The 19,097-nt window shown below is 43.0% G+C and overlaps 1 protein-coding gene across 2 annotated transcripts in view; it reads left to right on the forward strand.

Annotated features, from left to right (window-relative positions):
* The window catches only part of Tnr (tenascin R), a 403,889-nt gene that overhangs the window by 201,224 nt on the left and 183,568 nt on the right, over nt 1-19,097 (forward strand). The window contains exon 2 of one of the 2 annotated variants that reach the window (XM_052737334.1): nt 8,324-8,425. The gene's annotated coding sequence lies outside the window, so the exon portion shown is untranslated. Of the gene's footprint in view, nt 1-8,323; nt 8,426-8,481; nt 8,627-19,097 lie in introns of those variants that run through there. The other variant, XM_052737335.1, reaches the window with a different exon arrangement.

The raw sequence follows: 19,097 nt of genomic DNA on the forward strand, positions 1-19,097 counted from the left end.
GTGATAAGCCAAGAAAGAAAAAAAAAAGCCTACCTCAGACCCTGTCCTTAAAGTATTCATACTCTAGTTGCCAAGGTCAAGCACACCCCATCAGACTTCCAGGCAACAGTAGATAGCTTGGCCACATAGAAACACATGAATTAGTACATTAAATATTGACTCATCTGCAGAGCTGAAGGAAGGACAAAGGAGCCATCTGGACTTCCGCCTGAGCTCTCAGCCCAGTTCTGCACCTTCACAGCTAAATAACCTTGAACAACTTACTTTAATTCTTTGTTTCTCAATTTCCTGATTAGAAAATGGGGCTATCTTAGCTCATTTTCTGTTGCTACAATACCATACCAGAGTCTGGGTAATTTATTGAGTTTATTTAGGTCGTGGTTCTAGAGGCTGGCATGCAACATGGTGCTGGCATCTGATTGGCAACTGAAATGACGGCCTCCATACTGCATCATAACATGGTGGAGGGTATCATGGTGACACAGAGCATGGTCAGTTGTGTCTTTCTTCCTCTTAATAAGACAGCGATACTGTCATGAGAATCCCACACATGTAATCTTACCTGACCCCGATTACCATCCCAAAGCCCCACTTCCAAATACCACTAGCATGAATTTGGGGGGCTAAGTTTCCAACATAAGAGTTTTGGGGTGACACATTTAGTATAACAGTAATACTAATGAGGGTGGCTTCCTTCCAGGCTCTTAGTGGGAATTCAGAAGGACGATGCACTATTCTAGCCATAGCCTTGACCATGGCAATGTCAACAAAACCAGTTCACTCTTCCCCTCTGATCCTGGGAGCTCTTAACCTTTTTCATATTGTGAATTCAGTTGGCACATGGTGAAGCTATGAATCCCTTTTTCAGAAAGAGTATACATATACATATATATATATATATACACACATATGTATATATATATATATATATGGAATTGCAGAGGAAATTGCATTTTTATTGAAATATAGTTATCAAACTGCTGAAAAACCAAATTTGTGGTATAGTAATATATGTGTTTCTTTATTAACATAGTAAATAACAAAATCTACTGGCAGGCCTAATAACTGCTATAATTTTGAAGCAGTAATAAGCTTAAACAATATTTCAACATATCTACAAATGTAATGAGATATAAAAAATCTACAATTTCTATGGGTGACAACATTATAGCTATTGTTAATAACACTGTGACTTGTCGCCTAATTCAAAATTAGAGATACTGCCAAATTTTCCCTAGAAATTGGTAAAAATAAGGATGTAACTTTTTTCCAGCTAAGTTCATAGACTGAGTGAAAGCCTGTTACTCTCTCAGACTTGATAAAATAAATAAATAAATAAATGGTTATAACCATGATTTCTAAACTTTTTAGGCAATATTTATTTTGTCTTTACTGAAGCAAAGATATAAACATAGAAAGCTTAAGAAATGTGGCTTAAGGGGAGAACAAAGGAAATATTTAAAACATCACCCAGGAGCTAACACTGGCACAGTTAGGCTGTGAGCCTCATTGCTACCCAATTTTTCCATACACTGAATCTTCTCCAGTGAGGACCGTTGTGTGGTAGCTATACTCAGAGGGGTGTTAGATGACAAGAGATGCTGGTCCAGCTCCACAGACCATGACTAGGGGTCAGAGTCACTGGAAGTCTCAAAGGAGAAGGGGTTCTGTCCTTGACAACTCAGCCCTGTCTGTGCCTTAGGCACTCAGATGGCTCACCAATCTCCAGCCCCACTAATACAGTCTAAGCCATCCTATTGATCTCAAGTCTCTCGTTAGATCTGATAAATTCCCTCAAGTCTCAATTGTGAATTGTGAATAATGGAAGCTGCCCACTTGATGATGGAAAACAACTGACTCCTTCAGACCTGCCAGATATTCAGATCAGGTTCCTGATGCCTGTAGCAAAGTCAAGACTCATCCGAACAACCCTCTTAGAATAATGATAACAAGGCATTTTACACCAACACAGACACATGTGGCTAGGGACAGTCTCTTATTCCATCCAAAGTGGTTTTTCTGTGACAATCCTGCAGCCTTCCTCTGGGGTAGGAAGATAGTTTTGCACATGTTCAGTGATCCCAGGTCAACTTACAAAACAAAAGGCTTCTGTTGGCTTGTCTAGTCATTGTAAACATATGTAGAGATCCCACTGTACAGGTTCAGAACACAGAGGAGGTCAGACTCCAACCTTCCCTAACCCTGTGAGCCAGCCTCAGCGCTCTGTGTTGCCATCCTCCTAGGGGAGCATAAGGGTGGACGGTCACTGCTCTCAACTGAGGGCTTCATGCTCCTCCCCAATGGGACCCCCAGGAACCCCGCAGACATCACATAGCAAGTTGCACAGCACCTCTCTGCTTTTCTCCAGCTCGGCTCTGAAAGCAATGCCCTCTCTTAGGGTGGGTTAATGAAACACTGTCAGCAGATTCATCAAAATGTAGCTCTGTGCTTTCCTAGAGGGACCCTGTGATTCTGAAGTGGCATACCTCGCTTCCTCTAAGCCTAGATAAAGGTCACAGCTAGAGATGACAGGCCAGCCAAGCTCCTGAGTGTAAGACACAGCATTTCAAAATATTTTTAATAAAACAATGTGGAAAGGGCAGCCTGTCCACTTTATTTTCCACTGAGGCATTCAATTAAACCTGAGATTCTGGGAAAATCTGAACCCTCAACCATATTTTCCATTAGTAATAATAAGAGATAATTACTGAGCCTGCCTGTCAGATATTCCAGGCAACAGGGCCTCCACTTAATTAATTGCTAATTAAGATATGAAAGAACTGAAGTGTCTTTCATACTTCCTCACTTTATTAAGCCACAGAAAACCTTCATCAGGGAAAGGGAAACATAAATATTCCAGACTGAGTCCCTCTGCAGGTTAACCAGCCTGGTGAAGGGTCAGAGGAGAGGAAGGCCCACTATGGGTGAAGTTTCTTTAACTGTATCGTCCAGTTGTAATGTCATAAGCAGAGAGGAAGGGAGCAAGAGGGAGTGGAACTGACAAGGTTTGAGCTGCTACCTTTGGCTCTACACTAGCCAAGACTTTCCCATACACTAAGTGAATCTTGGCTGCAGTCCCGGGAGGGGCTATTTTATGCCCACCTCACAGATCAAGAAAAGGTATAACTAAAAGGCTGCATTAATTCATTTTCTCTTTATTGTGACAAGATATCTAACAAGAAGAAATCAAGGAAGGAAGTATCTATTTTGTCTCACCATTTGGGAGCACAGTCCCTTGTGGCTAGGAAGGCATGCTGCTGGGGATGGGAAGTACCTGTAAATGTTAAATCTGCGCTTGGGAAGCAATGGGAGAGATGAATGCTGGTGTTCAGCTTGTTTCGTCTTATATTCCAGCCCAGGGCCTTAACCCATAGGATGGTGCCACCCACATTCAAGGTGGGTCTTCTCTATTCAATTTAACCTTTTTGGAAGCACCCTCACAGACACCCCCAGAAGTGTATTTCCATGGTGACTCTAAAACCCATCAAGTTAATGGTCAAGATTAACCATCCCACAGGCCTTCAGTGAATTTCCTTTTTATAAGTGTGTGTCTGCCAAGGGTTAAGGTTTGAGCCAAATTCCATGCTTTGCATTTATTGTTCCAGGGTGATTCAAGAAACAAAAATGGCTGATTCCATGTCTTCATGATTAGGGACAAAGTAAAAAGCGTCTGTGGTAGCTAGCTTTTAGGTCCTCCAGCTGATCTTTGCAATCTGGTATTTTATTCTTCACATTAAATGGGTCTAATGTGTCTATTAGAATATTGCAGAAATGATGAGAAGAGTAGTTACAAAAGACATCTTGACTCCCAACTTCTTCTCCCCTATACTGCTCACTCTGGAGTAAGCCATCATCATGTTGTGAAGATAATAAACTAACCCTCAAAAAGCCCATGGGGGAGAAACTAAGAACCAATATGACCACTATCATAAAAAAATAGCCATTTTGGAAACAGACTATGTCTAGTGGGTCTTCAGGTAATAGACACCAAAATTTCCTGAGTACCCTGAGACAGACCACCCCTAGAAGTCATTTTTGAAGTTTCAACAGACCCTCAGGAACTACTAGACAATAAATGCTGGTCGCTTTAATCACAAGCTAACTTTTTTTTTGTTTTGTTTTTGTTTGTTTTTTGTTTTTTTGGTTTTTCGAGACAGGGTTTCTCTGTGTAGCTTTGCGCCTTTCCTGGGACTCACTTGGTAGCCCAGGCTGGCCTCGAACTCACAGAGATCCACCTGGCTCTGCCTCCCGAGTGCTGGGATTAAAGGCGTGCGCCACCACCGCCCGGCCCCAAGCTAACTTTTTGCATATAAGTAGCTACAATGTGGAGAACTCACAAACTGCTACACACTGCCCACTGAATCACAGTTTTGCCAATACCAATGGGTCAGAGAATTTCTTGTAAGAAACATTCACATTTCTACATCTGCAAATAGGTGTCTGAGAAAACGGACATTCAAGATCTCTCCTGGTAGGAGAGTTTGAGAGACAGAGGAGGGAATGAGTCAGGTCACCAATAGCTGCCTAAGGTTCCCATTTTGCCATGTAGATGACTAAGCACAATTTGTTGATCATTCACAACCTGGTCAGCAACCAACTGCTGGGAAAATTGAGGGGAAAAAAAAAAGAATTGATTATGCTTTGAGGTACTGGGCGGTTCTGTCCAGAGCTGGTCAGCATGCTTGGAATCAATGGCCATTACTGGAATGTCAACAGCAGTTAGCAGCACATAAATCCGGACCAGTCAAGTTCATAGTTTATACTGAACACCAACATGAACCATTGCTGTGAAATCTGAAATCTCAGCAGTGTTGGATTGCTGTGCCTGGTCTGGCCAGGGTCTTTCTTCTGCCCACGTTTTCACCTAAGCCACAGGGGAGACATGCTCCAGGCTTGGAGAAAGTCTGTGATTGAAGTCAACATGGCCTCTTGGGCAGCATTCCTGGCACCATGCAAGTACTTAGATCCTGCCTGGTCAGTTGGGAGCAGGGAGCCCATGCTACAAAGACTAAGCAAAGCCCTTGGGTAGCTAAACTCACTTTCAGTACAAGAAGGTCAGCATTCAATGAGGGAGGAATATATACTGTATATTTGCTAACATATTTCTTAGATTTTTTTTTCTCAAAGATGAACTGTTACAAGTTGGCCTTAGAAAATGCTGGACATCAGAGAGGGTATAGGCAAATGACAGAAGTAAACAGATGTTAAAAAAAATGAAACCCTCAACCAAACAAACAAACAAACACCAAACAAAGAACAAAAAAGTCAAAATCAACATCCTGGTTCACTGACATTGTCCAGTCAGGAGCCTTCCCCTTTGACCTTTGGGTCTGTCTGTGGAACCCTCCCCTCATCCTCAGGGCCCTCTGGAAGGAAGAAGGTTGAGAGCATCTAGCAGCATGAACCCTGGTGTGATATTTACCTCAGCTAAGCCTCTGGGACTTGCCACAGTAATATGCGCTTATGCTAAGATTCGCCATCTTCACTTCCTGCCATAGCAGACCTACTTGTCTCCAGTTCTATGAAAATCTCCCTTAACATAAGGCCTTTGTGTGACAACTCAGAGCTGTACAACTGGTTTATCCAATTAATTGGACCCGTCCATGAGGTAATATGTGTTAAATCACAAGAGTTGGTGTATTGGGTTCATGATGAGCTGCATTCCGACAGAGCAAATGTGGTTATGACTTCAGGAAAATTGGCTGGCACACACTGGCTCGAATTCAAATTGACACTTCCTTAGCCCACAGTTTAAAACCTGCTTTAAAAACTGGTTAAACAGAGAAGAGTACTGTACTAGACTCCTGGAGCCTTCTAGATGAATGCCCACCCCCGATGTGGTACATGCCTCCAAAAGGAAATTGCCTTACTGTGCTACAATAGCCTGGTACCACAGGTGGGAACTCCTTGACAGCAAAGTCTGTTTTATTCTTCATGTCTCACATGTCTCACAGGCTCCACCAGTGACCACAAAAGTAAATAATCTCACACACCCACATTCGCATAGGTCTTATGTAAGTGTACGGTGAAACAAAGTATATAAGGATATACTCCATGCAGTCAACATGGAGATTAAAGATCCATTGTTCAGGGAAGGAGAAGTAGGAGAGCCAAGCCAGAGAGAATGAAGAAGACTGCCCTGAAAATTCCTTGACGTATATTCTGTTAAAAAACTGTGTATGAATGTGCAAATTAACTAGATGGAGGAAATATGATGACTATGTTTAGTCAAAGCAAGTTGAGCAATATTTTAGAAAAGCTACCAACAAAAACACTATATACCTGTGGTATACACATAATTATATTTAAACGAGCAAGAAGGAGGGAGGGTGTGCATTGCTGGTACAGTGAGAAACCATCCAGCAGGGGCACTCCCCAACAGTTACTGGGAATTTCCCCTTCAGCCATAAAAAAACTTCTTCTCCCAAAGCTGTGCCCATCCATTCCCTGGTGGCAGCTCACATGTAAAGACTGAGCCACACAGGATCCAAAGGTCTGGGCTTCTTCCCAAAGAAGGACAGCTCCAAAGTGCTGTCTGGCCACTTCTGCTTCCGTCTGTCTCAGCTCAATCTTTTTCTTGGGAAATGCAAACAAAGTTCAAGGATAGAGTCTAGTCTACTAAAGAACCGAGGTGGGGAGAAATGGCGTGTATCTTTATATTGATTCCATTGTTATGATATGTATGCATCACCCTTATAATTTTGAGACTATCAAGTGAAGCAATTTGAAAAGTGATAAACGTATGTTCATTGAATGAATCAAATCGATGACTGTACCTGTACTCTGTTAGGTAACAAAATGGCACATTGCAGGTATGTGGAGGTAAGCGAACTGAGTAGAAGGGGAATTTGCCAACACTTACAGTAACATTGACTTAGTTGGTTCAAAAAAGATTAGACCAGCTCTCTGAGACTGACATCACCGTCTCACACATACAATGAAGGGAAGAGGGAGACAGGTGGGCAAAATAGGAGAGTGAGTTTTAATTCAACGGAAAGAGAGATTGTTTAATATTGGAGTTCTCTGCTTCTCATATAAAGTAAAAACTAGGATGACTACTATCGAAAATTCACTCCCAAATTACCTGTAATTCTTCCTTTTGGTGAGCAACTAGATTCCAATTGGAAGAGAAAAATTCCTGCCATGTATGCAATCTGTAACCTCCATCTCCGCTACCAGCAAACCCATCGAGGACCACGTCTACTCTAACGATGCAGCCCCACACTGCTGGTAGCCCACTCTTTAGGCAGCCAGAGTGTTCACCAGGGACAGATACATCTGGCCCTTAGAGAAGTAGATGATCTTTACAGTTCTTAGCACCTGGGGTTCTAGGAGGGCCTTCTGGAAAGGCAAATTCATGCAGGGATGACTTAGAAAAGCAGCCTAGGCCTTAGCCGAATGCTTGCTCCTTCCTCCTTTGGATTCCAACCAATTTTTGCAAATGCATCCTCTTTAGGCATCTATAAATGAGATCCCTAAGGCTTAGTGCCCCTTTTGGAGTAGGCTTAGTAGCATTTGTGAGGAGGAAGTCCTTGAAGCCATAATTATCGAGCCACCAACTGCATTGACAGATCCTTCGGAACTGTGTAGGGGGAGCCCTGTCCAAGTTCTGCATAGCGCCCTGATTAAAAAGGCTGACAAATACGTTTATATAGAAGCTTCCACATGCAGGAGATGGGTATGCTTTAGGGTGAGAGTGTTTCTAACCAGAGAGGAGTATTCTGCATCCATTCATTGAATATTAATTGAGCTTTCCTGGGTTAGTATTTGCTTGGACAAGATCCAAATAAAGCAGGAGAGGGACAGAGATTCTGACCCTGAGGAGGGTCTGGAAGGTCCTTGAGAATCTGCAGTGAAGAGTTTCGCAGACAAAGAGACTCTGATAAATGGTGCTTTCATCATGAAGAAATGCTCAACATGCTGAAGAAGTTAAGGGGTAAGGGGACTCCAGTTTACAGAAGCAGCTGGATGGGAGGCTTCTTGGAGGAAGTGACAAATACTTACTACAATCAGATTATCCAAGTATTTGCACAACCACTTTTAAAGTTGTTTAATTTGTTATATAAAATATGGTTCTGGATTTATAATAATTCCACAGAATTTTTACTTATATATTTATCATTTTTACCACAAGGTCATAAAACTTAATAAAAAGAATTAATAAAATAAATAAATTAGACTCTGGTGAGAAAATAATAACTTCATAAGCAACAATTTCATTTCTTGCAGAGAGCTACATGGTCTGCCTCTAAATTTATTTAAAGAGAAAAAGTAGGGAAACTGAGGTTCTCATTGTAAAGCTACATATTCCTTTCTGTTGCAGGCGTCTGTATCAACTCCCTGTTCAGAGGACTGATCTCTTCAGGAGTTAGAATCAAAGAGCACACGGTCAAGAGAAAACATCAGAGAGGGCGACATCACGAAGGTACTGTGTGCTGTGGACCTTTTACTATCCATCATGCCAATGGCCAGTTTAAGCTTTCAGTAGGAATTGCATATTCCCCGGGACCTGAGACCCTTTGTCACTGAAACAACAGCCTTGGGGATACTCTCCATGAAATGAGCTGGCCAACAGCGTCAGCTCCTCTGGGCTTCACATGGTCCCTGAAATCACTCGAGAAACCAGGTACTAAGATTTTGGCTACTCATAAAATAGTCCTGAAATGCACTTCATGATGCAGTTGGTAATAAAAATGTCTTACTGAACTCCATCCCTCCAAGAGGCTAGACTTGATTCTCAGCCCAGCGTGCCTGCACCAGGCCTGCATGAATCAATGCTAAATTATTCACGAGCCTGCCTCTAAAAATTCCAGAGTTCCAAAACCCCTAATAAAGTATTATGAAAAAATATCCATCTCTTTATCTCTATCTATAACTATTTATACAGCTGGAGAAAAACCTGTCGTTTTATTTCTTTTAATTTAAAAGCTTTCCTAATTCCTTTTTCCTACTACATATATATGTCTGAAAAATTTGGGTGTTGAAATAATAGCCTCTAAAAAATGGTCGACAGGAAAGGCTCTGAGGATTCAGAGTTGACAGGCACAATGAATATTTCGCTCCCTCTATAACTTTCCATGGCACTCAAGCCTATTCACCGAATTGAGAACTTTCCGAACAGGTGTGTCTGATTTTTTTTTATTGTGCAGAGCAATGATGATATACCCACCAGCCTTCTCTTACTATTTGTTTATACAGTTTTAAAGTTTGTTCAGAAAATACTCATTTTCTTCCTGTGCTTCATTGTGTGTTCGCCATGTACTCAATATCCCTCCTAGCACTCTACAGACTCAATGCAAGTCTTGTCTGAAGTTCCACATTAAAATCCGTCCACGATGTCCTCAACTGCATCCTGCCTCTGTTGGGGACACTAGACTACAAAGTATCCCTGGGGCCATTTTTTTCTTAATTCTTTGAACATTCCAAGTCAAAAGAGACTTCATTATGTCAAGCTAGCTGTCAGCCATTCATATTTCAGGGTGAATTGGTGAGTTTGATACTTCAAGGCTACCAGCTGAGTGAGATAGACATTTCTGTAACCATGCGAAGCTGGAACAGGTTGGACCAGCTAGGCAGTAGTGGGGGCTACCTGTTACAACAGCACCCTGTATTTACATGGTGGTGGTTTTACTGACCTATACTCTACTCAGAGAAAAGATTTCTAAAGATAGAAGAGTGGTTGGCAGACCACCTGCAGTAGGGAAGGATTAAGCCTCTCATCCAAAAGACTTCCTCAAATAAAAATACTCGGTTTGTAAAAATGACTTCTTAAGGGTTCAATAGCAGCAGAAGATCTGGTGTACTGTCACTCTCCTCTAAGTAGATGCAGAATAAATGATTTAAAATGATTGCTTTAGATATAGATATGAGAAAAGAATTTAATGTGGTAAGAGTACCCCACATCTTCATCCAGCCCTGCTATCTTAGGCTTTCTGCTCAAGGGGTTAAAAGGACACAAGAGAGGCCCCAGGTTCACGAATGAGACTCTAAGGTGGTAACAAGTGATTTGCCCAAGATGAGCATCAGGAAGACACAATACTGAAGACAAGTGTCACCATCACATTTGGAAACAGCATCATTCCAGTATCTAAGCCCCTGGCCTCAGTCTTGCCCTTAGAAATGAATGCCCAGCCTGAAGCAAAGAACTCTCATGGACTCCTGATGAGTCTGCTGTTTAAAGAGGACCCAGAGGATGAAGCCAGATTTCATGAGAGCCATATCCATACCAAGATCCATCTCAGTCCAGTGCTGGTAGAAGCTCCTGGAGCCAAAGAAAGCTAAGCCAATATGGAAGGGAGAAACACCTGAAAGGCAGGTAACAACTGTCAGGGGCCCAGGACAGGGATGGGGAGTTCTGCTGGGTCCCTTGAGGGTCGAACTTCTCAGAAGTTTGCAGAAATTGATTCAGAGGTAATTCTCAGAATCACCGTTCTCCATCAGTTACTTCTGAAAGCCACCCCTGGGCATAGAAACCAGCTCATCTTCCCCTGTCAAGCATTGTCACATGTGCATGGTGGACCTCTCAGGAGGTCCATGTCTCTTATGTAGATTAACTTTCTCTCCTACACACTTACAAATATCTTTTGCAAACCCTGCTTAGTATAAAATCACAGAAGTTACCAAACAGGAAAGCAGTCAGGCGACCCCATGGCTCTTTGGCAATTCAGACCAAGGTAAGCTCACCAGGCTGGAGGGAGCTGCCTGAATCAACTTGCCTCTCTCTCACCCTCAGTCCCCATACATTTGTGAGCAGCTCATTTTAAGAGCTGATTAGATGAGCCCTTAATAACATTAGAACGTAAATGGCCCCAGATAGGCTTTCAGCCACTTGCCAAATTGAGACAAATGTGGTATTTGGGGAACTGATCTCCCAGCTTTGTGCCTTCTCTGGATTGCAGACGGGCTCTGAAGCATTTTGCCTTCTCCCCTGGATCACTACAGCCTGAAAGTGGGTTTGTTTGGGTCTATCAGAGCCCTTTCTTCTCTAAGGGGCTGGAATTCTATGCCGATGGTCCTGATGATCCTACACTTTCAGGGAAAGTTAGGTTGGGGATGAAGAGCTCCGATTTTGATAATCTACAGGCAAACCTCTCAGTGCCCCCATATCTTCCGAAAACTTTGAGTTCAGGAAGCAATCTTCTTGAGCAACTACTACTTGAAGTGATTTAATTCAACATTAATGTCAGTAATACCAGAGTTTGGGTGGAAACAACAGAAAATGAGACATGTGCTTTTCTGTTGCCTAAGTATGTTTAGCACCCTCTTTAACTCAGGGATGGGTTCATTTCCAGGAAAGACAGAGACATTGGTCAAATAAATGGGGATAACTTTCCGTTTTAATACTCCTCTGTAATTTTGAGGAAAAGGTAAAAACAGAATTGGAAAAAGAGGAGAAAAAGAGTGAACATAAAGGAATGCCCTGATGTTGAGGTAAATGTATGAGAAGCAAACAAAACCATTGGGCTTGTCTTCTCCTGTCTATCCTCAGATTTAGTATCCGCAAAACATACTGAAACTCCCAACTCATGCTTTGTTCTGTTGGCTATAGGGGTCATTCAAGACTCTCCCTGAGTTTAAGCTTTCTTAGAAACCCACAAGTGCAGTTCTTTCAGCTTTCCAGAGGAAACTAAACTTTCAGCTCACTCTTACACTGGGATAATGAACTTCCTGAGGGGAACCAAGGAGCCCCAGGAGCAAGCTAGGAGAAGCAGAAGAAGCTGAGGCCCAGGCAGTATGAGGGACAAACCAGTCCTCCCATTCTGGCCCCACAAGTTCCCAGTTTACTCCAACCTTCACTCACAAACCACTGGGTGGTTTCAGATGCATTTAAACTGTGACCAGAATCAGACACCACGGATGAATAGGCATGGCTTGCTTTAGCTGTGGGGATTGCAAAAGCTCTGTAGAGTTCAGCCCCCAGGATCATGTTTGATTCTATCTCAAACTCCAGTCAGTATGGGCTCAAAGGCTGTTTGATGTGGAGGGCCATAAAAGGAATGTCAGAGGTCTGAGCCCCTATGCTTAGCCCTGCACCTTTGAGAAGTTAAGCACTTGTCCAATTGTGATGCACTTTCATGGAGAGACTGTTGCCCGAAAGGTTACTTCTCATTACTGTACATTGCTAGCGTTGTTATATTTGTGGTTTCCTCTTAACATTTGTGGCTGTGAAAAACTCAGTGCTATTAGGTGTATGAGCCTGCCTGCCAGCTCTCTTCCCTTGCTAAGCCTTAGGCTGTATACAAAAGGCTCTTTCATTTCATCCTCTCCTCATAGCTTGCTTTGTTCTATGTCTCTGTATACAGAGAAAGCAGCCTTCCTCTTTGCCAAGGCTCACTCCTCCCCTAAACCCTCAGTCCCTGCATGTATGTGTGTGTGTGTGTGTGTGTGTGTGTGTGTGTGTGTGTGTGTGCGCGTGCGTGCGTGCGTGCGTGCGTGTGTGCCCCTCTCCTCCAAAGTCTGATCCATCCACTGTTCTGCTCCAATGTCCCTTTTTGTCTCTTTTCTTATTTATGTTTTACTTTCTATAAGCTTTTCCTCCTCCACTTAGAGAAGACTTGTCTCCATTTAAACAAATGAAAGCATCTTTCTCTTGCTCCGTTGAACTCTGGAAGAAGGTTGTACATTTGCAGATCACATTACTCAGTCTTTAATCCTATGGACAAAAGGGGTGGCCTACTCACCCAGGCAGTGAATCCAATGTGAGTTGTCAGAAATACGTTTAGTAAATCGCATGTGCCATGACCAGTGTGGATTCTGAGCACAAGCAGGGCACACTGTAGGGAAAGCAAGGATACCTAGCTTCTGCCCCAAATTATGAAGCACTGGGATAAGTGGAGAGATGGCACTGAGTACAGTGGAGAGGTGAGTTGAGAGTCACCAGCTGTTTCTTCTGGACAGGAGCCAAGCAAGTTGGGGAGGAGTTCTCCAGACACATGAAGGGAAAGGAGCAAAAGAAAGAAGAAAGGATCCATTAGGGAAAAGAAACAACATGGGAAAGTGAGGTCATTGGGGTCCTGGTAATGTGAAATGTAGTGGCCACTGTGTGCACAGTGCGGAGACAGTGTACTGAGGATGCACAGTCTATGCGACACATAAGAAATTTTAACTCCTTGTCAATAGTAGGGGGAAATGGAGGGTTTAGAGCTAAGGTACAGCACAATCAGATTGCCTTTAGAAAGATCACTGTGGAGCAGCAATGTGAGGGATCATGAAGTAGAAAGTTCAGGCAGGAGATGAGACCTGACTCCATCACAGCCCTGTGCATGGATGAGGGATCCAGATTAACCCTCTCCATTCTCCACAAATACACCTGAGTAGATGATGTCTCTTCTGCCCTAAAACTCCAAGCATGTGTTGTGCTATTCTCATCGAGCTTACTCAACTTGTACTACATTTATTGTTCATTTCGGTAATGTTCCCCATCAAATTGTATTGCCGTCTCCTCCTTTTCAAATTACAGTACCTTGCTCACCATGAGCACTGAAAGAAAGGTTATTTAGTTGAATTGAATTTTCAAGAGCTTCAAACCATGAATAATTGAGGAATCAGCCATGTATAAGTGCTCATCATTTACATAATTGTGTAAACAAGCTGATAAAAAATTTTTATTTTCCCCACTACTTTTATTATCCCAGAATGCCTAACTTTGCAGCTCTCCAGGTTTCAGAGAAATAATTTTTTAAAATATGTTCCATAAGCCACACAGTGGCAAAGCCACTGCTCAGTTTGAATCTCTTTAGGAAAGGGAAATGGCTGAAGCAGGGGGAGGGGAAACACACGATTACATTGGCTAAGTATAAAGCCATGACAGACATTGAGAACAACATTGCCTGAACAGACAGAATCACAGTGCACACTGCATGCTGGGAACCGTGAACAGAGTCCTGAAGGTCAACGTGAAAATACAAATTGATTAAGCTAAGTACTTACTGAAGTTGCCTTGCAACATAGAGACAGGAATTGATCAAAAGCAGGACTTGTACCTATGTTGAAAAAGCTCATGGAAAATTATCCTTTGGCAAGTATGTCATCAAAGCAAGTTTAAAATATCCATACTTTGCCCCAGACAAAAAGATATGCACTATAGTTTCAAAGATAAGTTGTAAGGAATTAATTGGTGCTTACAATTATGAATGAATTCCTTTATGTGCGAATTCTGCGGGCCTCCTGTCTACCTGTCTCCCAACTCTCTCTCATCACTCCATCTCCATATGCCAAACCAAAGCCAACCTTTTCTAGTGTGGCACCTACATTATCACTCAAATGCAATCCCTAGCTTCCTCCAGGAAACAGGAATCAGAAATCCCCCAAGCCTGGCCCACATCTAGTATGTGTAACTAGTGGCTGAGTGCTACTGGTCTGCCGCATGTGGGCAACAGAGGAGAAGAGGAAAAAGTGGTGGAGTGAAGTCAATATGGTGAAAGGCAGGAGAGATGAAGGGAAATGAGAGAAAATGGTAAAAGATGCAGTTAGTTAGCAAGTCTTTGGAGTAATTTTGTATGGGATATGAAGGTATGCACTTTGGGCCACAGAATGGGGATAGATCACGCTTCCTGGTTTGGGGGAGCTTAGGGTTTGGTCAAGAGGGCAATTCTTAACCCAGAGACAGACCACCACTGTGCTCAACAGAGTGTTCAGCACTATCTGCATTTCTGCACTGGAAGCCCCAAAAGGATAAGTATCAGAGGATTCTTGGAACTGATGACCAAAGAGAGCGTCAGAACAGAGGTTGAGCCATCAGTCTGAGCCTTGGAGACATAGGTGATATATACTCAGGAAGGGCATGTGAGCCTAGCACCTGGGGCTTTGGAGGAAGCGGGGAAAGGGAGACTAAAGAAGAAGAAAGAAAAGGGAACAGAGAGGGGAAAGGGATGTGTGTGTGTGATATACAGAGTGATCAACATAGCTGCTTTTTGTCTCCATGGACACATGTGCTAACCTTGGTCTAGCTTGGCCAAGAACCAATGCCGTAGAGCAGAACATATCTCCATGATCCCAGTGATCTCTGTGGCACTAGCCTAGAGCCAGCCTGCTCTGTCTCTGTGGTGACACAGTGAAGCAGTTCCTCAGTCTGCTTCAGAAGAATGTGTCTTGCCCTGACAACCTCACACCTTAAAGACTGAAATAAAACAATCATTTCTGACTCATAGTAATTGTACATATTTATGAAATGCAGAGTAACATTTCAATTCACATATTCACTGTGTAATGATTGGGGTAATTGGTGTATCTATCACCTAAGTCATTCATCATTTTTTTTGTCTTGGGAGTCTTCCAAATCCCTCTTCTAGCAATTCTGAAGCATTTAATTAAATGTTTTGTGAACCGCAGTCACCCTACTATGCTACAGACCATTAGGAGCTATTCTTCTCGTCTAACTGCCCCCCTGTTCCCATCCTCATCCTCTTACAGTCTCCCTCCCACACACATTGCCTGGGCTCTGGAAACCACTTTTCTACTCTCTACAATGATAGCAACTTTTCAGCTTCTATGCCTAAGTGAGATGTGGTCCCTGTCCTGTGTTTGATTTATTACACTTAACCAGACTGACCCTGACACTTGAATTCTCTAGCAATTAGATATAAAGACCCCGTAGAAGATCCTCAACAACCTTTGTCAACTGAAGATCTGGAAACCTTTGCAAGGAATAGAGAGATTAGTAAATTGAGCACAATATACTAGATGAATTTCATGGAAGATCTATGGCTACCTGAAGTGTATTGTAACTGATGTTATGAAATCCCCTGCCCTGAAAATTAACCCTAACCTCACCATCACCCCCACCCAAATTTTTAGAAAACAAATAACACTGGTTCCCCAATACTGCCAGAAAGTCTGCACTTGAAATACATTCTTGTCAAAGTGACCCCTGCAGGGTTCTTCTTCCAAGGCAGGTAGATCCACACTGTAATACTAATGATTTTAGTAGATGTTTTTCTGTTGTCCAAGAGCTACTGGAGGAGGATTATACAGAGAGGAGATGGAGAAATGATGATAGGAGAAGAGGGGAAAACAATTTTAGGACATGGTACTCCTCCAGGAAGTATAGATCTAAGGGTAACCTATGTACATGGATATACTTGGTAGATGGTGGATAGCTACCAGATAGAAATCAGAGTCAGTGAGAGAAGGGGGTAGTTGAGGGTTGGGGTACTAGAGCAGAGGGAGGAGAGAGAGAGAGAGAGAGAGAGAGAGAGAGAGAGAGAGAGAGAGAAGAGCAAAACTGTTTGAGCAGCCATGACTCATTCTGACATTACTGCTGACCTTATTCAAGGGCCACTAAAGAAGGCTTAGCACCCCTTCAGCCAGCAGCCAGGAGGAGTGGAGTGGGGTTGGTATTTGTGAGGCTTTGCCAGGCAGTGGGCTGAATCAGTGCTTGTGCAGAAAGTCAGACCCAGACCCAGAAATACCAAGGAAAGTTTTCATCAGACCTAGGGAGGAAAACTCCCCAAGATCTCTGCCAGTGCAGAATAACTGTGGCCATGGGCCAAGGGACCGCTGCATCCTCCTGCTGAGTCAGCAGAGAGCCTAATGTCAGAAAATGATTTAAGAACTGTAATGATGAGAACTCTGATAATCTGCTACCAGAATTTCAGGCACATTGAATGCTCAGTCTAAGACTTGAACAATCATATCAGTTCAGGGGAAATTCCTAAACTCCCAGGAAGTTATAGTTTGTGAATATTTTCTCCATGCTATGTGCCATTCGGGTTATTTTATATTTATTCACTCATTTTTTACCTCCAAGCAACCAATGGTAGTAGACTCTATTATTATTTCCATTTTACAGCTAAGAAAACCAAGGCCTGGAAGAGTCCTTAGATGTAAGTTGCCTAAGCTAGGAGGTGGCAGATCGGGGAATTAGATCCAGAAAGTCTCAGTTCAGAGTTCTTTCACATACGCACTGCCCTGATTAATCACATAGTTAGACACCAATGTGGAAAGCAGGCTGCTCTTTGTCATTTGGGTCTTGTCACAGGCAGCTCAGAGTGTGCGTATCCCTAGTGCAATAAGAGTTTTTGTTAGGGGAGTAGGCATGACAGATCTGGGGGAAGAAAGGCCCTGATTCCTTGTAGGAGAAGTCTGTTCTAGAAGGGAAGCAGCCACTGTAGTGGAGTAGCCTATCCCCTTAATCAAGGATCAGCACTGGATATAACAGAACCGCTGTAACTGAAGAATGATAATTATTGAGATAATGATCTGGGAATGGAAGAGTAGATGTATTCATCCTTAGGGGGTTTCAGAATGATAGAGTATATTGATGAGGGTTTGATGTGATCGATGCAACAGAAATTGATGGCGAGTGTGAGGATAGAGGAGTGGTAACGCATGAGCTCATTCACTTAGCTGAGCTTATGCTAAGTGTTCCTGGAAGGAAAAGAGGGCTGGACCATCAGGCAATTACAATTTAATGAGTAAAAAAAAGGGGGGGGGGCGATCATGATCAACTCTCCCTCCCTACACCACACTGGAAAACCAGAAATAAGGGTGGCTCTGAGGGAGACACTGAGGTCCAGCAAGGTGGGTCATAGGATAAAGGTGTTTGCTACCAAGTTTGCCAATCTGAGCTCAATCCCTCAGATCTGCATGGTGGAAAGAGAGAACTGACTCCACCCTGATACATGCATGCATCCCTTAGCCCTCTACATAAAGTCTAATTTTTAAAAAACCAAAGAAGACATCGGCAGTTAGATTTCCTTGAGTCAAGCCACTGCCAAAGAGGCCTGTCATAGGAGGTGTCTTGAGGCTGAGAATCACTGGTGTTTGGTGCAGAAAAAGAACAGAGTGGGGAAGAGTGCACTGTAAATAAGATTAACAGTGGCCATGGTAGAATTACTGTGGAAAGTGGCAGATCTGTGACAGTTAACATTATCATGGGCCATTTGATGAAGGGAAGAAAGGGACTTCTAACACTAATGGAGATGTTGGGGTACATGTCTAGTGTATAATGGGAATGCTTGGAGCTTTATCAAAGGTGGCCAGGGTCTTGCATTGTAGAGGGGTGGATAAAGGTGTTAAAATTGTTATGGGAGCAATTATGACTGTCACTGAGGTAATAATAAAGATAATGGACCTGTAATTGAAAACCTGGTGGCTGTAAAGGAGATGGTGAGGGCAACTGAAATGTAGAGGGGGCGATAAGAGAGGTAATGGTGGCTGTGGGAAAGGTAATGGAGTTATAATGTAGATGACGCTAGAAGGTAATGGAGTTGTAATGAGGTGATGACTACAGAGTTGGGGGAGAGATGATCATCTTAATGGAAATAAGAGGGACCGTGTGATGCAGGTGAGAATGGTATGCAGAACGTTCATCACCACAGCTGGTGCTGTGGATGACTAGGAAAATAATGACCAGTCATACCCCAAATTCTCATTATACCAGGAGTTCTAATGGAGCCCGGAAAAAGATAATGATGTTAATGGAAAAACTGATGGCGACATGAACATCAAGAGCTTGTGATGGCATTTGGAGCAAGAGTGGGAGAGACCAAAGGGGAATGGGGCTTGAGGGGGAATGCACATGGACCCTCCTGGAGGTCTGGTGCATGAAGTGAGGTGTCTGAGATTTGACTAGGTGCAGCCCTGTGGGTCCTTAGCTTTACACAGTTGCTCTTGCTTATTCCAGGCATATATTATGCACACACCTAGTCCAGGATGGGCAGACCTGATTGAATCCACAATCTGAGCTCAAAATCTAAATATTGTTATTAACATAGGAATGATAATACACCAGCTCATGTATAGTACGTCTGTGAGTTTCCTGGAAAAGTGAATCAATGAAGGGGCTGGTTATCTGTACCTATCCCCTCTCCTCTGCCTCCCTTCTTCCCTCCCTCTCTCCCCCCTCCATATATATATTCTAACTACTATTTATTAATCATTTGTCTATCGTGCATCTCTGTATTAGCCTATCATCTATCTACTCATAGACAAACACAAACATGCACATACTCACGCATGCGTGTATGCGCGCGCGCACACACACACACACACACACACACACACACACACACACACACACACACACACAATCACTAAGACTCTTTCTAAGTAAGAAAGCAGTTATTTCTCCAGGGCTCAGAGCTTGTATCTAAGTT

This window comes from Peromyscus californicus, unplaced genomic scaffold, assembly GCF_007827085.1.
Source record: "Peromyscus californicus insignis strain IS unplaced genomic scaffold, ASM782708v3 Scaffold_14__1_contigs__length_90479793_seg_2, whole genome shotgun sequence".
NCBI classification, from domain to species: domain Eukaryota; kingdom Metazoa; phylum Chordata; class Mammalia; order Rodentia; family Cricetidae; genus Peromyscus; species Peromyscus californicus.